Raw genomic sequence first — 23,837 nt, forward strand, 5'->3', positions numbered from 1 at the left:
GAACTGAAGACCAAAAAAAAAAGGCGTTGCCCGCAAAAGCATATGTAATGGGGCCCTCTATATTCACAAGAAAATAAGCAGGAATTGTGTTACACAAAAGTCATTTTTTGTTTCTATGCTTGTGTGACCTGTCACTAGCTAATAAAAAAACGACAGTGTGTACAGTACAGGGCATTTTCCAAATCCAGCACTGGGGATGCAACCTTATAGTGCACTGATTCTTGTCATAATTTTTTTTTGATGCAGTGGTAGTTGTTTAATAGCGATCTTGGAGGAAACAGACTACCTGTAATACAGCCAAACCCTGAGGGACCTGAACGATGCTGGAGCAAGGATGATGTGGAGCAGGAACACAGAGGTAAGAGGGACAGAACTATCACTGTGGGATTGTACTATGAGAGGCTAGTTAAGTGGAATTATTGCTACTATTAAACTTGGGGTGTTATCATATTACACTTAGGATTCATTTCTCTTGTGTTTGTGCTTTACTATGTCTGTAGTGAAGAGAAAACAGAATGATGGAATCTGGAGATGTTAAACATTGAATTACTACTGGATTTATTAATGTATACCCTATTTTCCCACCTTAATTCTCTACAAGTGTACATACAGTCATTTTCATACCTCCTAACATCCCCCAGAGACTTATTGAGACTGAAAATTAGGGTTACTTGTGGGCCATAGGAATTTTGTAGCCAGAGATGTGGGTGTGCCATGGTCAGAACCAGGTGGGTGCGCCATGAGGGGAGCAGGTCAGGCCATGGATGGAGCCCTGGGATTGGGAGGCTTGTGGCTTTGTAAAGAAGTTTGAGGGGTGGGATCATGACAAAATAAAAGACGTAATGTTAGGGTAAAGATCAGTGAGTGCTGCTGTGTGGGAAATTGGGTGGGGTGAATTGAACTGAGTATGGGTAGGTGGTCCTCAGCAGCTTGAGACTTTAAAAAGCTTCTGGAAAATGTTGTGAAAAATAGCAGACAAAGCTCTCAAATCATGATAATACCTCAAAATGTGTAATAATAGGGATCTGTGCATATGTACTTTATGATTGCACATTATATTGTAAAGTGCCTACAAAAAGTATTCAACAATGCTAGACATTGGTCTAGATTCTATAAATTCAGCAGGTCAGTGAGAATGAAGAGACTGGAGCAGTGATGTCAAGGTACAAGCTCAGTCCCTTAAAAATGTTTTTATCTTTTTATCCTTCATTCATCATGGCCTGTTGATGCCTCAAAATTTAATCATTTATATTTTTAAATAATTTAATCATTCATATTTTTAATTTTTAAATCCTTAAAAATGTATATTCAAGCTAATCTAAGTAACTTTAACTGGAAAGAGAGAGGTTTTATTTTTGCATCTAAGACTGGTAAGAAAACTTTAAACATGTTCACAAAAGGATAATAATTTTAATATATACAGATCTTTCTCCAATATTGATGTCAGAGTTTGTGCGCCAGCTGCTTGACTGACTTCATCTCGGTTTCTGTTCCTTTATTAATGCCAGAGTTTGCGTACAACTTACAAATGGTTGGTCACTTCTCAACTCCTACTTGAATACCCACACCACCACTTGTTTGTATCCTAAGTGTCTTCAGAAAGATGCTAATCTCTTTGTACTTTTGTTCTTCTGCTCACTGCTTTTAACCGAGATCCATCCAAAGTCTTTATCATAGCTAGTGGTTGGTTACTTTAACAACCTTTCAAAGAGAGGTGGGGTGCACCGGTCTATACTTAAAGCTTTACTTTTATTCAAAGTATACATTCATAAATCATGTATAAGAAAGGGGCACAATGCTAATAATACAAATAACAGGTGTAACGGCTGATGCGTTTTGGCGTAAGCCATAAATTTAGACTGAATTAATCTGTCTTACAATTGCCTCGAAAAGCCAATAAAGCACTATTATTGGATAAAAACAATCTTGTATCTTCCAACCAGTTGCTTTATCATACCAGGAGTCACATTATCCCATGCGTTAATATTCACTAATCATAATTGGCTAATATCAGAATATAAACGTAACAAAGACTCATTACACTTTAAAATAGATTCAATTCTCAACAGCTTTCCTATCAGAAAATGTTCTAGTTTTGTGACCATGTCTACCATGAATGGCTCATAGCTCATAGAGTATCTTTTATAATACAGGGTCCCATATAATATACATCTCCCTGCATCTTGAAAAGTTTGGTTGGTCAGAATAAAAAGTGATTGTATGGACTGATTGATAGTGGTTTTAATTTAATTGACAATTGAGATTAGGCAAAGGCAATGAACAAACATGTAAGTTTTGGACACTATAATACAATTTTAGAGATTGCTTAGTTAAGGTAGGTAGTACAACAGGAAAAGTATTTTAGGGAAAGTCGGAATAGTTAAAAATATGTGGTCAGAGATGGGTGTAGGTCATATAGGTAAGTGTAGTTATCGATAGTGGGTGAGGCTGGGTGTGTTTCTGTTTCCAACATATACTGCACGGTAACTATAAAACTAGATGGGGACAAACTGTACACAGTGCGCAGCACCCCAAAAGATGATTACCACTGCCAGCATACACCACAATACGTTTTTATCTAGATAACGGAATCTAATTGGTTAGCTTCTTGTCCTGGGTTTCTGCTTTCCTCTAGGCAAATGCAATCCCCCAACTTCCCACCCACAAACAATTTTATATAATTTTTGCATCTTACATTTCTCACAACTGTTCAGCGAATAAAAGCTTCCTAACAGTGAGGAAATTCAATGACTATATTCTTCCTGCCAACTTCTGAGTGAAAAGTGATCACAGCTTTGTCAGTTTCTGGCTGCAAGGAGTTAACCACCAATCCCTGTATGCCTAGTAGGAAAAGGTTACCAAGATAAAAACTGATCATTGTCTGTTCAAGAGGGCAGAGAATGGCATGTGGCCGATTTGGACTGAGATGTAGGAATGTGCAAGCTGATGAAGGTGAAGTGGGGTGTGTATCTCATTACAAGTGTAGTTAGAGCGGACTCAAGAGTGCAGACTTCCTCTACAGCCTGGGCCATAGCAGAAGGTAGAAGGAAGTAAAATGAGGTACAGTAGAAAAAGGCAACAAGGAAGAAGGAATGGACCAGGAGAATGCTTTACAACATTCGAAAAATGAAATTAATTTTAACACATTCCTTCATTCATTTTGAATGTTTCTACAACATTCTAACATTCGTTTAATGTATAGTAGTATTTCTAATGCTCTCTTTAAATGTAATATTAAAATTATGCAATATTCGAAATAGAAAAATTAGAATCAATATATTTGTGTCACTTATGTATCAATTTACTAAATTACCTACACATGAACTATTGAACTTCTGACTAGTATTTGTTTAATCGAATGTTACATTCGAAATTTCGAATATGGATACTCAATTTACTTATAAACATTCAAAAACGAAAGTAACTTTCAAAAATCGAAAATAACATTTGTTTAACGAATTTTAAGGGGTTTTCATCCATATCGACATTCATTTGTCCAAAATGAATGTACACAGGATTATTTGTTGGTCCTAACAAATTGCGCTTTGACACTTTCGCTCATCCCTTATGGAGAGGTTGGGGAGGAATAGCACATCAGCATGCATTGGAGTTGTCCCCCAAATCCGCTATTCTGCCACACCCTAGATTTATTCAACCTAGTTGCAGGCCTAGTCAGTTTACAAATTTACTTATGTGTGTAGTAATTTTCTAGTCAATTACCTTAAATCTCAATTCATCTAACATAAGCTGAAATAATTACTAGTAATTTACATGAAAGATATAATTGAATAATTGAGTATGATATTCTAAAGTTAAATAACCTAAATAAATAAAGCTGGAGACATATTTCTTGTATCATTTTTTATCATCTCTTGGGAAAAAAGAAGGATATTCTATGCTACATCCAAGCCACATTAATATATCTCACTAATGATAAATTCTGCAGATAAAAACTTCCCTTGTTCTTGTTGTAAAAGACCTGATCTAGCCCATTGAATCTGACAAGGAGCTTTTAACTAAGGAAAGAAAAAAAAATCAGCCAGGGTCCTTAGAGATTTAATTTATAATTCAGCAATATATTCAAGAATCATAAAGGTATCTTTAGCCCTAATAAAACTGCAAAAGTTAATGTATGTAAAATAACTATTATGAAAAGCATTATCAATAATTGCAAGACTAATGTACATGCATAATGAATGGATTTAGCTGCTGGGGTATTAGCCTACATCCTGAGTTGATTGAGAAAAAAGAACTTATGCATTTTAATGAAGGAGACATTATCACACACTGTACATGCTAACTGACGACCGTCATATTTCAGATGTTAAATAGATTTATCTTACGTAGCAGAGAGCTGGGAATAGGCTAAAATATGATGTTTAAATTTGGATTTAATCCGTTGTTTGATGAGCACAGAAAATAATTGCACAATATTGGATATTTTTGTCAAAGCTGACAATAACAAAAGTGACATTTATTTTTCTTGCAAGAGACATATCTAAGATGATTGCTTCTATGACGATATATTTATATATATATATATATATATATATATATATTATATATATATATATATATATATATATATATATATATATATACAGTATATTTATGTGTTAATATGTGTATATACACATGTTAACACATAAATATATATATGTATATATTCATATACATATATATTTAAATTTGCCGCCCATCAATGCATGACTTAGTCCCTTCACTGTGCTAGTTCTCATGCTGTGCCTGACACCATGAGAACGAGGATCCCATTGGCGCCTATAAAATTGCGCTCTCGTGTGCACAAAGCTTCCCAGCAATGCAAGGTTGTATTTGCATTGGGCTCAACTTGTAACACCAGCGCACATTTACTGAGTGGAGCACAAACATTGCACTTGCGAAAGCGATATTTTGCGATCCACTCCTAATCTGGCCCATAGTAAATTAGTTTATATAACTTGCAGCAAATATCAAATCCGTATTTCTAGCTGGTTATAGGTCTTGTAAAAAAAACGGATTACAAGAAGCAAAGAATTACTTTAATGGGACTCCACAATTTAATAGAGCCAGAAATCATTATCCTAGGAAATATATAGATTAACTTAAAGAAGAAAAGGCAGCACACTATATATAGATTAAGCTTATACATTGTTTTATATATTACAATACATGTTCATTTCATTTTATGTTTTTTTTATTATTATTATTTGTGATGATGGAATAGGCATGGTCAAGTTTATCTTCAATCTTTTCCTTGGACCAATTTTAAGAATCCTTCTACGTATATACAGATGTTATCAGTTATCATATTCTCAAACACATTCATTTGCACCATCAAGTTTTCCTTTGTGCTTTCCTCTGTATGACTTCTGAATCATATTCACCTCTGTGACATTCTCTGTTTTTGTGCCATCCTTTCTACCCTGCCATTCTCTGCCTGATTTGTACCAAACTGTTCCACTCCCCTTGCCATCCTCATGTCCATTTCACTAATCTCACCTTTTAGTTGTCCCCACACACTTGTGCCACCCCTTCTGATTCTGTGTATATATTACCCACTTTGAGCCATACCCTTTCTCTCTATGCCATGTTCTTCTCTTGGGCAATCCTTTGGCCTTCTGTTACATTCCCTCTCCCATCTATACACCCTGTGTTTTGATCTGGGCCATACTCTAACACATCTTCTTTTTTTTTTACTATCTCTTCCCATGAAAAAAATCCTCTCTCCCATTAGTGCCATCCTCTTCCACGTTTGTGGCATCTTTACCCATTCTGTCCCATCTTCTCCTGTTTGCACATCTTCTTCTCCTTCTGTGCCATCCTCTCCCATCTGTGCCATATTCACTCCCCTTTGAGAAAACCTCTCTCCTATCTGTGCCATTTTCTCACCACTGTACGCTATCTGAGCCATACGTTCCTGCTACTGTGCTGCCCAACGTTTGCCTATGCTCTCTCCCACTTGTGCCATATTTGCTCCCTGTCTGTTGTACCCTGCTTTTTACTCATCGTGCCACTGTCTCTATTTTCTGTGCCATTATATCTCTACGTTTTGCCATTCTTTCCTCTTCTTCATTTGTGTGTCATCCTCTTGTGGCTTTGTGACATGTTCTCTCCTGTTTGGGCCTTCTCTAAAAGGCCGCCACTCTTCACTGAAAAGTAAAAAGAAGTGTTTGTATAACTGTAAATGACCCCACTTCTTTCACCTTGAATTGAAAGCACAGTTAATTCCTTTCATTTGGACAATAATGCCATGATGGTTAAATTGTAAGCTCTCTGGGTAACAGGGCCTTGCTCTTTTTCATTGTATTGTACTTACTTGTTGTATGTCTTGTATACCACTGCACATCTGTTGGAGCTTTACAGATGATAATGATGATGAAATGACCTCTTTCCTTAGATTAACATAGCCCTGGAAAGACAATTTCTGTAATATTGCTTTAGCTCTAAAAGGATATAAACTCATTTTTTTTATATATGCATAATATACTGTATAACAACCATTTAGAAACATGTAAAAGATCAGCATTGAAAATAAATGTATTAAAAGCATTTCAACTGTTATTTTATTAGCAAATTTTGCGTTGTTTTGCACTCCACAGATTTCTGTAGTATGCACTTCCAATGCTTGTGTCTTTTGGAAAATGGAGAAAAAATAGCAAAATAAATCATTATTAAACATGTTATTTTTACTACTCATATAGGCAGAAACATATAGGCCTAGATTACAAGTGGAGCACAAAAACATTAGCACTATCATGCGTTAAAATCTCTTGAGAGCAAGCAAACCATACTGCTTTCATTTTTTTCACACAAATTACAAGTCCGAAGTTAACATTTGAGCGAAAGTCTTGTGTGTGCTAATATTTGCCTATCAGATAGCGAAGGTACATTTAAAAATAAACATATATGGGGGCACACAATAAAATTCATGTCAGATAATGTTTAAGCACTAAGCCAATGGCATAGTCGTAGTTTATCTTTGATATTGCTCATAAAATTTAATAGCTCAAAAACAAAAGCTTGGATTATCTAATTTTACTCCACTATTGGCAATTAAACTCTGTAATTTTAAAATACATTGGTACATTGTTATTAACAATCACCCAGCTCAGCTCATATGCCCCAATTCTGCAATGCATTATGGGCTTTTATAAAATATACAGCTCTCGCTTAAATGTTTCACACACTGGGTCAGTATCTAATCAGCTGAGAACATTAATAAACAAAGACGAGTCTACACATTTTGATAAATAGGATGAGTATTAGGCCAGTTTTAGTAAAATTGCATTTTTTTTTCCCAAAGCGTTAGAAAATAAGGGCAAACACTCAAACCTGATTAGAGAGAAGGAGGGGGAGATATGGTTCTGAAGGGTCCAGCCAGGCAGACAGTGAAAAATGACATCAAACGAGCAAATTAATGATTACGGGGGGAGATTTCATTGTACGGTTACACTTGTGAAGAGGGGGCCGCCCAGGTTCCTACAAATATTTCATTGTCAAGAGACTCCAGAAGATTGATTCAATTAAGATTAGCAGAGTCGAGGGGACGTGGCAGAGGGTTCGTTTAGATTAGAATTGTCTTCCCAAGAATCTTTAAGAGCTTCTGACCCCTCCACGGTCGCCAATCTCTGCAACAAGATTAGTAGACAACATTGTGTGTTATTATGATCTGTAGAGGCCTTCCATCGAGGAAAGTGCTCCCAAGCCCTGATTAATCAATCCAGCTGTGTTGAATAAATTCAGTCTTATACTTAAATATCCTTCTCTTAAAGTAACGGGACATTAAAGAAAACATTTTTACATTACATTTAAATTATGTTTTAATTGTGTTAGAGGATATTTATAAAAATATAAATATAAATGTAAATATATATATACTATACATATATAGAGGAACATAGGGCAATCACACTCTATAGATTTATAGAACAAAAACGCGGTTTATTGAAAAACGTTTTCGGGGAGTTTTTTTTTTTAATGAATTAACCTGTGCTGGAAAAAAAATAATTTTGAACATATTTTTTACCATGCTCAGGGTTGTAATCTTTCTCTCCATTAATAGATCTACAGATGGTCTCATCTGCTCGTGAGCTACTAGTACCAAAGTAAGTTGCGCACAGTTTCAATACATATATATAATTTTTTTTATCATTTTTCATTGTTACTCTTCTATATATTTTTTAAGTATACTGCCCCTTTCAGTATGCTGCTCGGCAGTGTTAAGATTTTAACTTCACTGTTTATTCTGAACTGGTAAAAAAAAATATTAACCTTATTTAATCAGTCTGATTTTGTATTGATTATATTTTACTTATAATTTGTGATAGCTAATTAACACCAAGATTACAAGTTTTGCGCAATACTTGGTGCGTAAATAACGCAAATAAATGAGCGGTATCGCACTTTCCATAGCGCTGCCATTACAAGTTTAGCCAAAACTTTCTCTTGTTGTGTGGTACGGTGCGATAAGCTCCATACCGGCCAAAAGCCAAGGCCTGACTTTACGTGCTCGTGAACGCTTTCCCCCATAGACATCAAGGGGAGAAAGTGTCAGAAAAAAAACTGACACCTGCGATTGCGGAATGGCGATCGCCCTAACGCAATCCCCATTGATGTCTATGGGGAAAAGAAAGTTATGTTAAAACCTAACACCCTAACATAAACCCCTAGTCTAAACACCCCTAATCCACCGCCCCACCCGACATCGCCGACACTAAATAAACTGATTAACGACTAATCCGCTGCCCCCCGACATCGCCGACACAAATTAAACAGATTAACCCCTAAACCGCTGGCCCCCCACATCGCTACTAATAAAATAAACCTATTAACCCCTAAACCACCGGCCCCCCCAAACACAAAACACTAAATTAAACTATTAACCCCTAAACCTAATACCCCCTAATTTTAAATTAAATTTACAATATAACTATCTTTAAATAAGTAAAAACTTACCTGTGAAATAAAAAAAAACTAAGTTTAAACTATAAAATAACCTAACATTACTATTTTAAAACAATAAAATTAACGAAAAATAAAAAAAAACTAAATTACAAATTAAAAAAATCCTAACACTACGAAAAAAAAATAAAAAATTACATTACAAAAAAATAAAAACTCTAAAATAAAGAAAAATAAAAACTCTAAGATTACAAAAAATAATAAACGAAATCATCCAAAATAATAAAAAAATTACACCTAATCTAATACGTATATAATCAAAAGGGAGGGGGAAAGTATCTTATTAATACCCCATAAACAAAATTAATACTTGTTAATGTGAAGAGTGGAAACTCTAATCCTATAAGAAGGTATAGTTACCTTCATAAGCAATAATATTAAGATGGGGAGGCGCTCTCAATTTGTTCCTTATATCAGCAATTCATGCCTATTTTAGGTGGATAATAGTAATTGGTCCTGACTTTGGCAGTTTGCTCTCAGACCGGTACTTACCACTCCAGTACACTTTATATGAGTTATTGTTGCGAGGTTAATCTTCTTTTGTAGTTAATTAACTTGTGCAGTCCGTGAGCATTTTTGGGTTTGTACCGAGCTTAGGATTTGCCATTGCCTCTATTTGATTTATATTCTGAACCCTTTGATTTGGAGTTTGGCGGTAGATGGGCTGTTAACGCTCCGTAGGCTTTTTTCTGGCCGCACCATAAATTTAACTCTGGTATCGAGAGTTCAAACAAATGCTGCGTTAGGCTCCAAAAAAGGAGCGTAGAGCATTTTTACCGCAAATGCAACTCAAAAACGTGCTCGTGCACGATTCTCCCATAGGAAACAATGGGGCTGTTTGAGCTGAAAAAAAACCTAACACCTGCAAAAAAGCTGCGTTCAGCTCCTAACGCAGCCCCATTGTTTCCTATGGGGAAACACTTCCTACGTCTGCACCTAACACTCTAACATGTACCCCGAGTCTAAACACCCCTAACCTTACACTTATTAACCCCTAATCTGCCGCTCCCGCTATCGCTGACCCCTGCATTATATTATTAACCCCTAATCTGCCGCTCCGTAAACCGCCGCAACTTACATTATAGCTATGTACCCCTAATCTGCTGCCCCTAACACCGCCGACCCCTATATTATATTTATTAACCCCTAATCTGCCCCCCTCAACGTCGCCGACACCTGCCTACACTTATTAACCCCTAATCTGCCGAGCGGACCTGAGCGCTACTATAATAAAGTAATTAACCCCTAATCCGCCTCACTAACCCTATCATAAATAGTATTAACCCCTAATCTGCCCTCCCTAACATCGCCGACACCTAACTTCAATTATTAACCCCTAATCTGCCGACCGGAGCTCACCGCTATTCTAATAAATGTATTAACCCCTAAAGCTAAGTCTAACCCTAACACTAACACCCCCCTAACTTAAATATAATTTACATCTAACTAAATAAATTAACTCTTATTAAATAACTTATTCCTATTTAAAGCTAAATACTTACCTGTAAAATAAATCCTAATATAGCTACAATATAAATTATAATTATATTATAGCTATTTTAGGATTAATATTTATTTTACAGGCAACTTTGTAATTATTTTAACCAGGTACAATAGCTATTAAATAGTTAAGAACTATTTAATAGTTACCTAGTTAAAATAATAACAAATTTACCTGTAAAATAAATCCTAACCTAAGTTATAATTAAACCTAACACTACCCTATCAATAAATTAATTAATTAAAATACCTACAATTACCTACAATTAACCTAACACTACACTATCAATAAATAAATTAAATACAATTGCTACAAATAACTACAATTACATAAACTAGCTAAAGTACAAAAAATGAAAAAGAACTAAGTTACAAAAAATAAAAAAATATTTACAAACATAAGAAAAATATTACAACAATTTTAAACTAATTACACCTACTCTAAGCCCCCTAATAAAATAACAAAGACCCCCAAAATAAAAAAATGCCCTACCCTATTCTAAATTAATAAATTTAAAAGCTCTTTTACCTTACCAGCCCTGAACAGGGCCCTTTGCGGGGCATGCCCCAAGAAAATCAGCTCTTTTGCCTGTAAAAAAAAACATACAATACCCCCCCCCCCAACATTACAACCCACCACCCACATACCCCTAATCTAACCCAAACCCCCCTTAAATAAACCTAACACTAAGCCCCTGAAGATCTTCCTACCTTGTCTTCACCATCCAGGTATCACCGATCCGACCTGGCTCCAAAATCTTCATCCAACCCAAGCGGGGGTTGGCGATCAATCATCCGGTGGCTGAAGAGGTCCAGAAGAGGCTCCAAAGTCTTCCTCCTATCCGGCAAGAAGAGGACATCCGGACCGGCAAACATCTTCTCCAAGCGGCATCTTCGATCTTCTTGCATCCGGTGCGGAGCGGGTCCATCTTGAAGCAGGCGACGCGGATCCATCCTCTTCTTCCGTTGTCTCCAGACGAATGACGGTTCCTTTAAGGGACGTCATCCAAGATGGCGTCCCTTGAATTCCGATTGGCTGATAGGATTCTATCAGCCAATCGGAATTAAGGTAGGAAAATTCTGATTGGCTGATGGAATCAGCCAATCAGAATCAAGTTCAATCCTATTGGCTGATCCAATCAGCCAATCAGATTGTGCTCGCATTCTATTGGCTGATCGGAACAGCCAATAGAATGCGAGCTCAATCTGATTGGCTGATTGGATCAGCCAATCGGATTGAACTTGATTCTGATTGGCTGATTCCATCAGCCAATCAGAATATTCCTACCTTAATTCCGATTGGCTGATAGAATCCTATCAGCCAATCGGAATTCAAGGGACGCCATCTTGGATGACGTCCCTTAAAGGAACCGTCATTCGTCGGGAGACAACGGAAGAAGAGGATGGATCCGCGTCGCCTGCTTCAAGATGGACCCGCTCCGCACCGGATGCAAGAAGATCGAAGATGCCGCTTGGAGAAGATGTTTGCCGGTCCGGATGTCCTCTTCTTGCCGGATAGGAGGAAGACTTTGGAGCCTCTTCTGGACCTCTTCAGCCACCGGATGATGGATCGCCAACCCCCGCTTGGGTTGGATGAAGATTTTGGAGCCAGGACGGATCGGTGATGCCTGGATGGTGAAGACAAGGTAGGAAGATCTTCAGGGGCTTAGTGTTAGGTTTATTTAAGGGGGGTTTGGGTAAGATTAGGGGTATGTGGGTGGTGGGTTGTAATGTTGGGGGGGCGGGTATTGTATGTTTTTTTTTACAGGCAAAAGAGCTGATTTTCTTGGGGCATGCCCCGCAAAGGGCCCTGTTCAGGGCTGGTAAGGTAAAAGAGCTTTTAAATTTATTAATTTAGAATAGGGTAGGGCATTTTGTTATTTTGGGGGTCTTTGTTATTTTATTAGGGGGCTTAGAGTAGGTGTAATTAGTTTAAAATTGTTGTAATATTTTTCTTATGTTTGTAAATATTTTTTTATTTTTTGTAACTTAGTTCTTTTTTATTTTTTGTACTTTAGCTAGTTTATGTAATTGTAGTTATTTGTAGCAATTGTATTTAATTTATTTATTGATAGTGTAGTGTTAGGTTAATTGTAGGTAATTGTAGGTATTTTATTTAATTAATTTATTGATAGGGTAGTGTTAGGTTTAATTATAACTTAGGTTAGGATTTATTTTACAGGTAAATTTGTTATTATTTTAACTAGGTAACTATTAAATAGTTCTTAACTATTTAATAGCTATTGTACCTGGTTAAAATAATTACAAAATTGCCTGTAAAATAAATATTAATCCTAAAATAGCTACAATGTAATTATAATTTATATTGTAGCTATATTAGGATTTATTTTACAGGTAAGTATTTAGCTTTAAATAGGAATAATTTATTTAATAAGAGTTAATTTATTTCGTTAGATGTAAATTATATTTAAGTTAGGGGGGTGTTAGTGTTAGGGTTAGACTTAGCTTTAGGGGTTAATCCATTTATTATAGTAGCGGTGAGCTCCGGTCGTCAGATTAGGGGTTAATAATTGAAGGTAGGTGTCGGCGATGTTAGGGAGGGCAGATTAGGGGTTAATACTATTTATGATAGGGTTAGTGAGGCGGGTTAGGGGTTAATAACTTTATTATAGTAGCGCTCAGGTCCGCTCGGCAGATTAGGGGTTAATAAGTGTAGGCAGGTGTCGGCGACGTTGTGGGGGCAGATTAGGGGTTAATAAATATAATATAGGGGTCGGCGGTGTTAGGGGCAGCAGATTAGGGGTACATAAGGATAACGTAGGTGGCGGTCGGCAGATTAGGGGTTAAAAAATTTTAATCGAGTGGCGGCGATGTGGGGGGACCTCGGTTTAGGGGTACATAGGTAGTTTATGGGTGTTAGTGTACTTTAGGGTACAGTAGTTAAGAGCTTTATGAACCGGCGTTAGCCCAGAAAGCTCTTAACTCCTGCTATTTTCAGGCGGCTGGAGTTTTGTCGTTAGAGCTCTAACGCTCACTTCAGAAACGACTCTAAATACCGGCGTTAGAAAGATCCCATTGAAAAGATAGGATACGCAATTGACGTAAGGGGATCTGCGGTATGGAAAAGTCACGGCTGAAAAGTGAGCGTTAGACCCTTTAATCACTGACTCCAAATACCGGCGGTAGCCTAAAACCAGCGTTAGGAGCCTCTAACGCTGGTTTTCACGGCTACCGCCGAACTCTAAATCTAGGCCTTAGTGTTTTTATTATTTTTATATTGGTTTACAATAAATGTTAAGTTTTAAATTGTATCCCCTTTTGGGTGACTTTTCCTGCCTCAGTACTATTTGTAATGGTATTAGTATATCCCTTTTTTGAATGCTCAGACACTGTACATCTTTCCTTCTCCCTTAGTATAACCCAATCTAATACCCCTATAAAAACAATAAAGCCCCCCAAAATAAAAACACCCCCTTACCTAACAATGAGAGAGAGAGAGAGAGAGAGTTACTGATGGTAGCCTTTGTTACGTTGGTCCCAGCTCTCTGCAGGTCATTCACTAGGTCCCCCCGTGTGGTTCTGGGATGTTCGCTCACCGTTCTTGTGATCATTTTGACCTCACGGGGTGAGATCTTGCGTGAAGCCCCAGATCGAGAGAGATTATCAGTGGTCTTGTATGTCTTCCATTTTCTAATTATTGCTTCCACAGTTGATTTCTTCACACCAAGCTGCTTGCCTATTGCAGATTCAGTCTTCCCAGCCTGGTGCAGGTCTACAATTTTGTTTCTGGTGTCCTTTGACAGTTCTTTGGTCTTCACCATAGTGGAGTTTGGAGTGTGACTGTTTGAGGTTGTGGACAGGTGTCTTTTATACCGATAACAAGTTCAAACAGGTGTCATTAATACAGGTAATGAGTGGAGGACAGAGGAGCCTCTTAAAGAAGAAGATACAGGTCTGTGAGAGCCAGAAATCTTGCTTATTTGTAGGTGACCAAATACGTATTTTCCACCATAATATGCAAATAAATTCTTTCCAAATCAGACAATGTGATTGTCTGGATTTGTTTCCACATTTTGTCTCTCATAGTTGAGGTATACCTATGATGAAAATTACAGGCCTCTCTCATCTTCTTAAGTGGGAGGACTTGCACAATTGGTGGCTGACTTTTTTGCCCCACTGTATATATATATATATATATATACATATATAATTATATATATATATATATATATATATATATATATATATATATATATATATATATATATATTAATATCTATCTATCTATATATATTTAGACATGTATATGTATGTATCTCTATGTTAAAGCCCTTTGAAGACTTTTTTTCTAATACCAGAGACCTCATATCTTTGAGCCCTTATAAAGTTTATGTGCAATCATTTTTTTTTCATAATTTTTATTAGATGGTGTTATTTTTAGTATATCTGTACATTGAAATGTATTTTTACCGTGTTTTGTGACACTTATTTGTTGTGCGAAAAAGTTAACCATAGCTCTGAAGATGCAGTAATCATTCTACCTTAAATCGCGTTTGCGCTGAAGCGATCACGTTTACTTTCAACTCTTAATACCTGCGGTAAACCCGACGAGTGCAAACACCCAGGCTCATGCAAATGTTAGCACTTCACTCATAATACGTCCCTATATAAGTAATTGTTTTTCCAAAGCTGTTAACTTTAATAAAAGTTGTGAATATTTGCATACTATTTTAGTGTCCTGTATTATTTTACAGTCGTTGTTTGGTCTGGATTGTACTCATGTGAACTAAATAAAATATCTGTGTGCCTTGCATTAGTTTAGCTTTTTGTACTTTAGTATCCATTTAGTACACTGGTTTTCAAACCTGTACTCAGGCCTCCCCAACAGGCCAGGTTTTCAGTATTACTTTGGATGAGAGCAGGTAAAATAACTGTTTACTAATCAGCTGATTATTTCACCTGTGTTATAGCTCAGATATCCTCAAAATGTGGCCTGTTAGGGAGGTCTGAGGATAGGTTTGAAAACCAGTGGTTTAGCATGAGTTGCCCATCCTTCATAGGTAATAAATTCAACAGAATTGTGAGACAGAAAAATTGTGCAAACAGCCCCATAGATTCAACAGGAATTTGTGGGCCTGATTTACTAAACAATGAGGCGTTTCTCCACAATATAGTAACTCCACTCCATAGGATAACTTTGGGATTAAACAGGTCTATATGACTAAAGAAATTAAAAGGACACCCTAAATGTGTATAACCTGTTATACTAATTGCAGAGTATTACATGTATAGGAAATCAATCCTTTGGCTTTCATCTTGAAATTGAAGTAGCTGGTTTTGCTCATTCTCTCCATACTAAAATTCACTGATTTCTTAAAATTGAGTAGAGTACTAATTTTTCCCGCCGGACTAGTAACATTCTTTTCCTGACCGGAATAGGACTGGAAAATTCCACTAATTCTAAGAAACTTGGGATTTTCCTATATTTAACATGGAGTATATATATATATATATATATATATATATATATATATATATATATACAGTATATATATATATATATATATATATATATATATATATATATATATAGTTGCCCTGCCCTCACTGCTGTCAGATATTTCACAGCTCGGGTGCTTCCTTAAATCACTGTATTTATTGTCTCCTGTATAAAGGGCACTCACAGGCCTTTGAATCATCACTTTATTTTATTCCAAATTAAGTTTTCTTCTAACAAAGGTAAAACTTAATTTGTAATAAAATAAAGTGAAGCGATCACGTTTACTTTCAACTCTTAATACCTGCGGTAAACCCGGTAAACACTATATATATAAACACACATATACACAAATGCATTCAATCTCTCATGCTTATAGAGAATGCCCCTTCTCTCATTTACTTGTATATTTATTTCTTAATATTCAACAGTTCCCCACCAGACAGAGACGCCGCCTCTTCACATTGTCACTTTATATCACATTTCTGACAGGTCCATTGTCTGTGCGCTGAAAGAAGGGTCTTTTTAATCACATCCCCTGGTTGTTTCTGCGTTAGGGTAGGCCCATTGATCCTTTTCACATAGCCCCTGTGCCCTTCTACACATTGCTTTACAGCATCCTACACATTTACACCCGCCTGATTTGGTACCAAGAGCTCTACACCTGCAGCTTTAACAAATGGGCACTGAGGTTAAAAAATGATTGTGAACTATTCCAAGGGACGGGTTCAGAGGTCGCCTTATTGTATGAGGCTGAGAATAATGCGATGTGATAGTTTGTTACTGCTATCTGTCCCATTCACTTGAGAAACTTTCTCTGCATGACCCCTTAGTGTCAAAACATTTCGACAGCCAGCCCTGTGTTGCTATTTCTAAAGAGGCTTAATTATGGGTCTTTGTCATTAAGTGCTTGTTGATTGGGTGATCTGGCTACATAATGTGTGATCATTGTGGGTCACAAAACAGTTATGGTAGGTTACAAAGTAAATTGCTCATGTAACCAGATACCTCTAGAACTAGCTTTGAAGAGTATTCAGCGCATGTGGCTAGTCTGAACATGTGGGGGAGGACTCTTGACTTCTAAATGTCAATGTATTGGGAGGAAGTCAATAGTGCTTCCTATAGCATTCATCCATCCTCAGTGTTTCTCGCCTCCACAATCTGCCTACTTAAGTTAATCCTTGATCAGATTTCCCAAAAACAGAGAAAACTATCTTTTAATATGGTACCTTGAAAGCGATAATGATGCATCAGGGAAGTTGGCTGATTTTTACCAACTTTTCACTAGTGATTTAACTTTTTAAATTAGTTTGAAGAAGAGACCTGCATGTTTTGGGTTCTGGGCTAAAAAAGGCATATATTTTTTTTTGGGGGGGGGGGGTTAAAAGCAAAAAGGGAATTCTTTCTAATTTGTTTGTTCTAATTTTTATTTTTTTTAATTAAAGCTAAACATTTTTTTTGTTTCTACCAATTATTGGTTTGATCCCAATGCTTTAGAAAAAAAACTTTTCAAATGATTTATCAGCAAAAATTCCCATAGACTGTAATGAGGATTTTTTTTTAGAGAAATAATTAGATAAACGTTACTAAAGCCTTGTAATCAACCTCTATTTTGTTAAAATCAGGATGAGTTTTTTATATTGTTTGGATATTGTTAGAATGGGATTCTAAGTCGATTTCCGAGAGCAGTGGCAGGTCTAAGGGACTCAGGAGTGGGAATAAACCCTAGTTCATTACTGTAGCAAATACAAAGTTGTCAGCTGCCCTGAAATTGCAAGGAATACATTTTTTATATGTCCAGTGTTGTATACAGAGCAAGGAGAGGGTCATAAATTGATTGAATGATTTCCCTTTGTACCCTTGATAATTTGTGGACAATTTATTGCATCTCCAAATTTAACAATCTAAAACAACCCCTGCGTGAGAGAATATTTAGTTCAAAGGGGAGTTTAAAGCACAGGTACAAAATTATCACTACAAGTCTGTGTTTAGAGGCACATTTTAAAGGGACATTATACACTCATTTTTTCTTTGCATAAATGTTTTGTAGATGATCTATTTATATAGCCCATAAAGTTTTTTTTTTAAAATAAATGTATAGTTTTGCTTATTTTTAAATAACATTGCTCTGATTTTCAGACTCCTAACCAAGCCCCAAAGTTTTATGTGAATACCGTCAGCTACCTTCTCCAGCTTGCACCTGTTTGTGTAAAGGGTCTTTTCATATGCAAAAGAAGGGGGAGGGGGGGAGTGTCTTATTTCCCACTTGCAGTGGGCTTTCCAGCTACCTTTTCAACAGAGCCAAACTGACAGCTTCTAAGTAAGTTTTTAAACAGTTTTATACTGGATTTTTATATCAGTATCTGTGCATCTTATTCTTTATAGTAGTGTCCATTACATGCAGTTATATGAAAATGAGTGTATACTGTCCCTTTAATAATTCTTCCTTTCAGAGGTTTTTATATTATTCAGATGCTTATTCCATAGCCAAGTTTTGTACAGCGTCATGTTATTCCTGGCCGCATACGTCACTTATTAAATTTCTAGACGTCTGTATCACGCATGCATAGAATTTTTAAGTATGTCAATACTGCGCCCCGCTTTGCCAAACACAAAGGTGTTATGCAAAAGTTTAGTACACATGTAACTACCATTTATAATACACACTCAGATAAGTATTAAAATCATTTTGTTTTCCATAGTTTCTGGTGTGTCATACAATCCTAAGGGTGAAATAACTAGGTCATATTGTCACATGCACTTTTACAGGTAGAAGTGTTTGGCAAAGTGGGGCGCAGTATTGACAGACTTACAAATCCTGTGCATGCGCGATACAGACAGTCCAGAAATTTCATGGGTCTAGAAATTGAATCAGTGACGTATGCAGCCAGGAATGTCATGACGCTGGCATGCATGCGCATTACGCTCAAACTTTGTGAAACAGCTGATTCCATGTCACAGTAAGTGACGTGGTTCGCTACTTTCACAGGTTCGCTGTTTTACCAGAACACCAGCGCAATCGTGTTATTTCTCTCCTCAGTTTAAAGAAGTTTTATATGAAATCTTGTGAGATTTATAGAGATCAAAGCAAAGTGTGACATCAGCACACTGATGAATATGACTGACTGTTGTATATTTTTTGACAGCTGACTATAGCTAAAGGATATCTGTGCACAGAGCACTTACTATTGTAAGCTGAAGAAATTTTGAAGTAAAATATATTTCTTTTTTTACATAGAGATGTTCATGCAATATTTTCTTATCAGCTTTTATAGTTATGTGCATAACTTTCAACTGATTTAGCATATGGGTAGTATTATGTCCCTTTAACAAATATCACAATGGTTTTGTCCCAATAACAAATATCACAATGGTTTCAGAACATGTTAATTGTTATTAAAGGGACAATAAACATTTTGGAATTACAATACATTTCTGTTGTGTTGTTATAGAATAAAATATCAGCCAAGTCTCAATGTTTTTAAAACAAATTAACCTCTTTTTTACTGCAATTATTTTTCAATAGCCAAACTCCACCCATGGCCTGCCTTATTTGGAGGAGCCAATCTAAGCTTTAGACTGCAGATAAAATGTAGTTATAAAATGTTTTGCAGCCTTTATGTAAAAAAGCCAGTTAAAGTGAATGTAAATTTTGATGATAAAGTGCCGGTTTTTAACAATTCGATTAAAAACAGGGGCACTTTAATTCATCAAAATTTACATTGCACTCGTGTTGTGAAAATACTTACCTTTTAATCTTGACAGCCGCTGCATCGCTTCCTCCGCCCGTCGCAAAGCCTCTTCCTGGGTCTAAAATGAGGAAGCCAGCTTCCTCCAATCACGGCGTTGAATCAGACACTGATTCCCCCGGGGGGGAGCCGTGATTAGAGGATGACCGATCCGTCATTTCTGACGTAGGAAGAGGCTTGCGACGACCGGGGGAAGCTGGAGTGGCTGTCAAGATTATAAGGTAAGTATTTTCACAACACGAGTGAAATGTAAACCGGGCACTTTATTATCAACATTTACATTCACTTTAATGACAGATTGGTAGCAGGGTTAGCCTTGATAAGTCAGCACAGTGCATTTCAAGATATGAGAATTAGAAATTATTACATTTTAAGAACTAAATTACATGAACTAGCTACCAGTGGTATAATCCCTTACCCATAACTGTGTTTCTCGCCATACAATGTACCATATTCACTGCTGTCCTCACTCCCCTAAAACTGCAACTAACGTTAACAGCAGTCCTGCCCAAGAGCTGTTAACGCTAACAAAGACCCTGCAATTAACCTCTTCTTTTATGCTCTCCAGCACTAACTATAACACCAACCTTGTCTCCACCACAGCACATCCTCAACAGTCAACTAATCCACCTATGAGATCCCCCACTTCAAACACCTTCATCTATACAATGCAAATAACTAACTTTCCTCCCGATATATAATAAAAAATTAACTGATCCATACAGGGCCGGATTTACATCTCAGGTGGCTGTAGGCACAAAAACCTGAAGCGTCCCCCCCTACCCCCCAGAAAAAAAGTGGAAAAAATGATGACTTTTTTTTATTATTATTTAGGACAACTAAAAATAAATATTAGATGTAAAATTACATTTTCCCTTTTATGGAGATACACAAATACACACACCAATTGCAATATTTGTTGTAATGGAAGCTACACCAAAAATCAATATTCAATTGACTCAAATGGCCATACAATTTCTATTATGTATAACAAAAACAAATCATGTTAAACTTTTAATGCAAAATATTCTAAAGAAAACCCTATTTAAAGGGACATAAAATGTGACAGTTTGCTGGGCATTTTATTATTGCACTAGTGCTTGCACAGAAGTGTGTTAGCCTCTTGCAAAAGAGTTAAACACATAGTCAATGTCAGTTCTGAGACAGCAATACAAATCTGTGGAGACCCAGATGGGCTCATAGGACATGTTTATTGACAAGCCATTAGTGTATTGCTTTTCTGGAGATGACTTTGACTATGTGCTTAACACTTTGTTGGAGTTAAACACAGTTTTGTGTAAACAATAGCAATATTAAAACTAGCAGCATGCAAGCTCATCACCATCAACAACCTGTGTAGCCAGTGGAAGAAAATATAAAATGTAGGTATTTTTTTCCACTACACGAAAAAAATCTTGTAAACTCTGATATTTTTGGTACAAATACACAGAGATGTTACATTTATTTTGTTCTGAAATATAAATATCATATGATGCTGCTCTCAAAGGAAAACATGGAATGTTGTAGATTATATGTAATCCAGGGGTTAACAAATGTGTTTAACATTAGAACTTAGAAATTCAATTTACCACAATCCAAAAATACCACACTTACTTGATAAAAGAAAAGATTAACCATTTTTAATGTGATGTGTGTGTATGTGTATATATATATATATATATATATATATATATGTGTGTGTGTGTGTGTGAGATGTGTGTGTATGTGTATATATATGTGTGTGTGTGTGTCTGATGTGTGTGTATGTGTATATATATATGTGTGTGTGTGTGTGTGTGTGTGAGAGATGTGTGTGTATGTGTATATATATGTGTGTGTGTGTGTGTCTGATGTGTGTGTATGTGTATATATATATGTGTGTGTGTGTGTGTGTGTGAGATGTGTGTGTATGTGTATATATATATGTGTGTGTGTGTGTGTGTGTGAGATGTGTGTGTGTATATATATATGTGTGTGTGTGTGTGTGTGTATATGTGTGTATATATATATATATATATATATATACACATACATATACATACATACAAATATGCCATGTGAGTGGTTTACACACATACACATTTTACAGCCTTACAGTCTACAAACGTTGTTGTCAAAGTGCCCTAAAGGCTGTAAATCACAATTGGCAGCTTGTAACAACGAGCAGAGCAGCTAGTCCCACATAACCTCCACACCTCCAAGACCTTTACAGAACAAAAACATTCATCCTGAAGCAGAATTTAAACTCCTGGCTATAAAAAAGGAATACAGCACATAACAAGTGAATACACTGCAACCCTCTCTGGTATCCAAGGGGTTAAAGTGCTCTGCTTGTTATGTTTTCATTCTAGGCAGCATTAGAAGCCTTGTACAGTCCTAACCTGTTCTGAAGCTTTCATTCCTCAACAAAAAGTGTCTGCTACACATCAGCATGGAGCTTGGCTGTATGAGGCAACAGAAGTACATAAAATAAAAGTGAAACTAAACATGTCTGGCGAAAATAGGAGGGGTTTAGTTTTAATATTTGCCCCTCTCTCCTTCATGGCTCCCTCAACTGCTGTAACATATTCCCAATGAAACACTCGACTTTGTAGGCACCTGGCAGCACAATTCTTACTAAAATAAAAGCCCTCATTAAAAAAAAAAAAAAAAAAAAAAAAAATATTTTTATTACTGACAGGCAGGCGCCCCTTACTGCAAGGCGCCTGTAGGCACATGCCTACTGTGCCTAATGGGAAATCCGGCCCTGGATCCATACATGTAAACTTACCTAACTGAATAATCTTTTGCAGACAGTTTTTCATAGGAGTTCCATCCTATTTTAATTTCCCAGCACTAATTGGATAACCAGGTTAATTAATCAGGATTGCTTATAGTAAGATAGAGTTTAAAAAATTAACCCAGGAATGCTTTATGTGGGTGTTTTTTTGGTGTTAAGGGAGTATTGAATTTGCACAAGGTTACAATTAAAGGGACGTTAAAGTCAAAATTAAACTTTAATTGTTTAGATAGGGCATTTAACTTCTAAATAGGCTCAGGAGCAGCAATGCACTACTGGGAGCTAGCTGGTGATGATGACTACACATATGCCTCTTATCATTTGCTCACCAGGTCCCAGTGGTGCATTGCTGCTTTTGAGCTTCATTAAAGGAACACTCAATGCAGTAGAATTACATAATTAACGTTGTCATAATAAAAAGAAAATGATTTAACACCCACTCTGAATTTCAAATAAGCAGTATGTTTTTTCTGGCAAATTTATTTTTTATCCCATTTTCCGGCTCCCTGTATCATGATACAGACATCAGCGAATCACAGACTAGTATACGTATATCTTGTGAGCTTGTGCACATGCTTAGCAGGATATTGTTCCCCAGAAAGTCTGAATATTAAAAGACTGTGCAAAATTTGATATTGGAAGTAAATTGGAAAGTATCTTAAAGCAGTGGCGTAGCGTGGGTTGTCAGTGCCCAGGGCAAGGCAAGTTTTGCGCCCCCCCCAACCCCATTTTAGATATGCTGCTTCTTCTTACATTTGGGACAAACCAAGCAAAGACCCAAGCCTGGTAGATCACATAAAGCAAGGGACACTGTCTCCTCTCCCACAAAATGTTCCCTTAACCATCTTTACTGGATAACTAACAGTTATTGCTGATGATACCCATATCCCCAAAATATGTCCCTTGTCATAAGCAGCTGCTAATCAGTAGCGCCTTACAAACAAAGCCATGAAAATAATATATTGGCAATACAAGAGGCAGTGGGTGAAGCCTGCAAGCATTATGTGCTATCCCCCTGTGATCAAACCCTGTCTGCAGCTCTCCAGAGCTGGGCAAATATATACAATATTAAATTTTAAGATTTATTCTCTTTTACACATGGGGGAAAGCCCCCCTTAAACCCCATCTGGTGGTGACATGTCCTGATCTGTAAAACTTCATGGTACAAATACTGCAGACCACAGGGTGCACCCACCCCCACATTGCAGCAACCCATATTGTATATGTGGTGCAATAGGTTTTTGGTAAGTCGTTAAAAAGAGGAAAAGGAGACACACAGGTTGGCAGCTGTTACATAAGGTTGTCCCTGCTGGGCAGACTGTCTTTTGGGTGCCAATGACATATAAAAGTGGGGTATATATTCTACCTTAATAAATATAACAATTGTAAG

The 23,837-nt window shown here is 36.7% G+C and overlaps 1 long non-coding RNA gene across 1 annotated transcript; it reads right to left on the reverse strand.

Moving 5' to 3' along the window:
* Positions 1 to 5,144: 5,144 nt before the first annotated feature.
* LOC128640371 (uncharacterized) lies at positions 5,145 to 22,110 on the reverse strand. Its single transcript, XR_008399338.1, has 4 exons — positions 22,050 to 22,110; positions 7,333 to 7,628; positions 6,317 to 6,409; positions 5,145 to 6,149 (listed from the first exon to the last, which is right to left on the reverse strand). It is a non-coding gene; the product is annotated as an uncharacterized LOC128640371 (long non-coding RNA).
* Between the last annotated feature and the right edge of the window lie 1,727 nt (positions 22,111 to 23,837).

This window comes from Bombina bombina, chromosome 1 (assembly GCF_027579735.1).
Source record: "Bombina bombina isolate aBomBom1 chromosome 1, aBomBom1.pri, whole genome shotgun sequence".
Classification (NCBI taxonomy): Eukaryota; Metazoa; Chordata; class Amphibia; order Anura; family Bombinatoridae; genus Bombina; species Bombina bombina.